Raw genomic sequence first — 6,266 nt, 5'->3', positions numbered from 1 at the left:
CCACTACGGGTCGCGTCCCGCGCCAACTCCCTGCGCTCCGCGGCCGGGCACGCCGCCCCCTGCGCATGCGCCGAGCTACGGGCGCAGGTTGCCGTTGTGCCGGCAGGAGGCGGTGTGTGAGGCGGCGGCCAGCAGGGGGCGGTGCGGCGGGGGCAGGGAGCGGTTGTTGGGTCGCGCCGGCAGGAGGCGGTGTGTGGCGGCGGCCAGCAGGGGGCGATATGGGGGGCGGTGGGGGTGGGGGTGGGTAAAAAGCGAGGGTGTCGTGGTGCAAAAGGAGCCCGCGTCTCTCTGTGTTGCCCAGGCTACGCTGCAGTGGCTATTCACAGGCGCGATCCCGCTACTGACCGGCACGGGAGCTTTGACCTGCTCCGTCTCCGACCTGGGCCGGTTCACCCCTCCTTAGTCAACCTGGTGCGGCCCGGCTCCCCGGGGCCCACCATATTGATGTCGGCCTTAGCGCGGACGCCCGCTCGGCATAGCGCAGTGCAGCCCAGAACTCCTGGGCTCAAGCGATCCGGCGGGCTCAGCCTCCCGAGTAGCTGGGACTACAGGCGCGCGCCACCGCGCCCGGCGGGGAAAACGAGGCGCGGGCGGCCCTAGGAGAGGCGTCATGGCGTGACGTCACGGCGGGGGCGGGGCCGCGCGGTCCCGATCCCGCGGCAGGCGGGCGGGCGGCGGCTGGAACCGGGGCGGGTGGAGGAGAGGGAGCCCCGGCCGGGCCGCGGGCAGCCCCTCAGCTCCCCCCTCAGCTCCCCCCCTCAGCCGCCCCCCGCTCCCCCCCCTCAGCTCCCCCCTCAGCTCCCCCCCTTCAGCTCCCCCCCCTCAGCTCCCCCCCTTCAGCTCCCCCCCCTCAGCTCCCCCCTCAGCCCCCCCCTCAGCCCCCCCCTCAGCTCCCCCCTCAGCTCCCCCCCTCAGCTCCCCCCCTCAGCTCCCCCCTCAGCTCCCCCCTCAGCCGCCCCCCGCTCCCCCCCTCAGCTCCCCCCCTCAGCTCCCCCCTCAGTCCCCCCCTCAGCCGCCCCCTCAGCTCCCCCCCTCAGCCCCCCCCTCAGCCGCCCCCTCAGCCGCCCCCTCAGCTCCCCCCCTCAGCTCCCCCCCTCAGCTCCCCCCTCAGCCGCCCCCCGCTCCCCCCCTCAGCTCCCCCCTCAGCTCCCCCCCTTCAGCTCCCCCCTCAGCCCCCCCCTCAGCCCCCCCTCAGCTCCCCCCTCAGCTCCCCCCCTCAGCCCCCCCCTCAGCTCCCCCCTCAGCTCCCCCCCCAGCCCCCCTCAGCCCCCCCCCTCAGCCCCCCCCCTCTGCTCCCCCCCGTGTTGTCACTTCTGACGCCATTTGGGGTTCGCTGGCAGTGCCTGCCAGCAGGACCAAGCTGGGGGCCAGCAGACGATGGTGGGCACCTCTGCGATGGAGGAATTTCTCTAAAAGAGCATTCCTGGCCCCCCTCCCTCCCTCCCCTTTAAAAACACCCCATTTTTTCCACCCAGCAGGGAAGCCCCCTGCGAGAGGTGGCCGCTGCCCCTGCCTCAGCGCTGACAGACCCCGACACCTCGCCGCCCCATTCCCCACGCAAAAGGAGGCTGGGTCCCGCTCTCTCGCCCGGGCTGTGCTGCAGGGACTGTTCACAGACGCCATCCCGCTACTGACCGGCACGGGAGCTTTGACCTGCTCCGTCTCCGACCTGGGCCGGTTCACCCCTCCTTAGGCGACCTGGTGTCCCCCAGCTCCCCGGGGCCCACCATATCGATGCCGGCCTCAGCGCGGACGCCCGCTCGGCACAGCTCGCTGCAGCCCAGAACCCCCGGGCTCAAGCCGTCCGCCAGCCTCAGCCTCCCCGGCACTTGGATTACAGGCACCAGCCACCGTGCCCGGCTGGTTTTCTGGATTTTGCGGTTTCCTGGACATCCGTTTTGTGCGGGCTCTGCCTGGCCACACCGTGGCAGTGGGGACCTGAGAGACCGTCCCTGGGCTGCTCGTATTTTATGTTTAAAAACGGGTGGATGAAGAGACGCGACAGACTCGTGAGCGCAAGGTGGTTTTAGCAGCTGAGAAAGCCCAGACTTCTCGTTGTGAGCCACACAGGCACGTCGTGATGCTCTGTCTTCATCCTGAGCCAAGTGAGCTGCATTAGGGAGCTCTATCTCCAGGACAGCTCAATACGCTTTGTTTACTGAAGAGCGGAGAAGAGATGTCCCACTCCCTGCTTTGAAATACTCTTCACAGAGAAAGGCTTCTTGATTCACCAGTGCTTTGCTCGGAGTGCCAGGCTCAGAGCTGAGGACACAAATGAGCTGTGACAGTAAATACCCGTCGGAGCAGACTAATGAGGTGCTCCCGGGAGCTGGAGCCCCAGCTCGGTTCTGGAGCTGGCTGCCTAAGCCGGCAGTGCCTGGGGGACGCTTGCTGGCTCGTGGGTGTGCAGGGTCTCTGAGGCAGAAACAAGATGGCAAATTCTGTGATTTCCCATTCTAGTAGTTCTGACTGTTGGGATCCAAAAGCTGGGTCCTGCACTGCGGCCTTTCCACCGCTGCAGAAATGACAACACACGCCACCAAAACACGAGCTCACCCGAGCGAGCAAGGCCGAGGCAGCATCTTCAGGCTGAACACCTGTGGGAGATGCTTTTGCCTTTCCCCAGTATTACTGGACCCTTTTGTGATTGCTCCCCAGCACAGAGAGCTGGCAAGCACAGGGTTGTGTGGGGGAAAGACGCCAAAAGAGGCTGGGTCCCGCTCTCTCGCCCGGGCTGTGCTGCAGGGACTGTTCACAGACGCCATCCCGCTACTGACCGGCACGGGAGCTTTGACCTGCTCCGTCTCCGACCTGGGCCGGTTCACCCCTCCTTAGGCGACCTGGTGTCCCCCAGCTCCCCGGGGCCCACCATATCGATGCCGGCCTCAGCGCGGACGCCCGCTCGGCACAGCTCGCTGCAGCCCAGAACCCCCGGGCTCAAGCCGTCCGCCAGCCTCAGCCTCCCCGGCGCTTGGATTACAGGCACCAGCCACCGTGCCCGGCTGCCCGCAGCTCCCGCTGCCTCCGCTCTTCAGCGCTCGGGGACCGGCTCCTCCAGCCTTGCCGTGGCAGCCGGATGCATTAACGCTTCAGCTACACAGTGGGAACACGGGGGAGCAAAATTTAGCTCTTCAAGTGAAGACTCAGCACAGCACCTCACTTTAGAAAGGCCAAGTTAAGCTGTTGTAGGATAAAAAATAAAGCTCATGGTCCTGCTCTAGGATGTCCAGTGAGGGCTCAGAAGGATTTGCTGGAGTCTAAGAGGCAACCTACTTGCTGCAATGGACACTTGCAGATGTAATGAAGTGATTTGATTCTCACAGAAGCATATAAAAGAAACAAAAATGTAACGCAAGGAATGAAATGCAGGAGCTTCTTGCCTTTATCCGTTCACTGCTGCAATGGACAGCTGTCTAGAAATACTTTCGCAGAGTATTTGAGATCTTCGCTCTGTGCTTCGCCTCTCTTGGGGCCCCGTCCAAGAGAGCTTCCCCAGACATCCCATGGGAGGAACTCTGCACTGGCCGGGGCTGGGGATGCTGCAGGCCCCTCACCTCTCGCTGGCTCCAGCCTGGAGACCTGGGGCTGCAAAGAATGCTTAGAGCCAACACGCTCAGGTAGCCGAGACAGCCTTTGGTCTAATCCAGAAGCGCAGACTGCTCTGCCCCTCTCCTGGCAGAGCGAGCCAAAGCCGAGCCCAAACCATGCGCTGCCATTGCCAAAATGGCCTTTTTTTAATCTCCAGATACGCATTATTTCTTCGGACACAGAATCACAGAATCACAGAATAGTAGGGGTTGGAAGGGACCTCTGTGGGTCATCTAGTCCAACCCTCCTGCCGAAGCAGGGTCCACCTACAGCAGGCTGCACAGCACCGCGTCCAGGCGGGGCTGGAATATCTCCAGAGAAGGAGACTCCACAGCCTCCCTGGGCAGCCTGGGCCAGGGCTCCGTCACCCTCAGAGGGAAGAAGTTCTTCCTCATCTTCAGCTGGAGCTTCCTCTGCTTCAGTTTGTGCCCATTGCCCCTTGTCCTGTCGCTGGGCACCACTGGAAAGAGCTTGGCCCCGTCCTCCTGACACCCACCCTGCAGATATTTGTAGGCATTTATAAGGTCCCCTCGCAGCCTTCTCTTCTTCAGGCTGAACAAGCCTAGTTCCCTCAACCTCTCCTCGTAGGGTAGATGCTCCAGTCCCCTCACCATCCTCGTAGCCCTCCGCTGGACTCTCTCCAGTAGCTCCTCATCTTTCTTGAACTGGGGAGCCCAGCACTGGACACAGTACTCCAGATGAGGCCTCACCAGGGCAGTGTAGAGGGGAAGGAGAACCTCCCTCCTCCTGCTGGCCACACTCTTCTTGATGCACCCCAGGATCCCATTGGCTTTCTTGGCAGCCAGGGCACACTGCTGGCTCATGGTTAACCTGTCATCCACCAGGACACCCAGGGCCCTCTCCGCAGAGCTGCTCTCCAGCAGGTCCACCCAAGCCTGTACTGGTGCATGAGGTTGTTCCTCCCCAGGTGCAGGACCCTGCATTTGCCTGGGGATCTCTGGCGAGCACGAACGCGCGCAGTAGAGCAGGGCTCCTCAGACTGTCATGTCCACCCACGAAAGCCGGGTAGCAACCGTCCCTGACTCCACGCCAGCCGGGAGGGGAGCGGAACCAGATGCCGAGACCGCAAACCCAGAGAGTGGCACCAGCCCCACCAGAGCCTCCTGCTGCTGCCTCCGCCTCCATGGACCCCCCCAGGCTCTCCCCACCGAGGCTGTCGCTGATGCTGTGCACAGAGCCAGCCTGCAGCCGGCTTAGCCCTGACCAAAGGGCTGAAGGCACCAAAGGATGGTGTCTTGGCATTGCATTTCTTCGGCGCAGAGGTCAAGGCACGGGTGTACCTCCTGCCCAAGCGCGACGTGCCCCGGTTCAAGGCACGGCCATACCTCCTCCCCAGGGCACAGGCACGCCTCCTGCCCAAGGCCGGACCACCAGCAGCCACTCGGGAGGTGTCGAAGCGTTTCTTCCAGACTGCCTGACCCGAGTTAGCGGAGCAAAGTCCAGGACTAAAGTACGCACACACCCATCTCAGAGAACAAGATCTTTCCCCTGTGCCGCACAAGCCTGAAGTCCTAAAGGGTGTCAGCACTGCATGGGAGAGAGAGACATCTTGTTCTGGGCTCCTATTATCTACTTAAGGAAGAGCTGCCAGTGACAGCTGGAGTTTTGCATTAGGATAACGACCGTCTACACAGCCCTCAGAGAGTCCAGCGGAGGGCTACAAGGATGGTGAGGGGACTGGAGCATCTCTCCTACAAGGAGAGGCTGAGGGAGCTGGGCTTGTTCAGCCTGGAGAAGAGAAGGCTGAGAGGGGACCTTAGAAATGCCTCTAAATATCTGCAGGGTGGGGGTCAGGAGGACGGGGCTGGACTCTTTCCAGTGGTGCCCAGCGACAGGACAAGGGGCAACGGGCACAAACTGAAGCAGAGGAAGTTCCAGCTGAAGATGAGGAAGAACTTCCCTCTGAGGGTGACGGAGCCCTGGCCCAGGCTGCCCAGGGAGGCTGTGGAGTCTCCTTCTCTGGAGATATTCCAGCCCCGCCTGGACGCGGTGCTGTGCAGCCTGCTCTGGGTGACCCTGCTTGGGCAGGGGGTTGGACTGGGTGACCCACAGAGGTCCCTGCCAACCCCGAACATTCTGTGATTCTGTGATTCTGTGATTCTGTGAAATAACAGCGCAGAGCCAGGCATCCCAATCCCATCCCCTCCTCCTACCAATAACACCCAGACTGCTTCTTCTTGCCACAGATACGCAAATTTTTCATCACATGAAAAAACATAGCAGGAGTGAAACAAGATAGCCAGGGTGTGAAACTACCCATTTTTGCCTGAGAAAATCTGATGGGGATGAGCTTGGCAGACTGAGGAGAGACGAGGCACAGCCAGGACACAGACGCAGAGTCCTGGCAGCAGCGCCGGCCCGCTAGCACCCTGGTGCGGCTCCTGACCACCAAAGCAGCACCCAAAATACCATCTGAGGCCACTCAGAGCTGGGGAAAGCTCAGCTGCTCAGCTCTGAGCTCCCACTGAGCTCCAAACCTCAGCCCATGGGAGAACAGGCTGCAAAACCCCCTCTGCGTTCGCGTGTGGGTGCGGAATGCAGCAGGTTTCTGCTGGCCCACAGCGCTGACCGCAAAGCGTCCCCACCCTGAGCCTCTTGGGCATCCCCCGATGCTTTGCAAGACACCAGGACAGCTCAGAACATCTGGGCATCAGCAA

The sequence above is a fragment of the Opisthocomus hoazin genome, chromosome 7, assembly GCF_030867145.1.
Source record: "Opisthocomus hoazin isolate bOpiHoa1 chromosome 7, bOpiHoa1.hap1, whole genome shotgun sequence".
Taxonomy (NCBI): Eukaryota; Metazoa; Chordata; class Aves; order Opisthocomiformes; family Opisthocomidae; genus Opisthocomus; species Opisthocomus hoazin.
The sequence above is the reverse complement of the archived record's forward strand: the minus strand, read 5'-3'. Positions refer to the sequence as shown.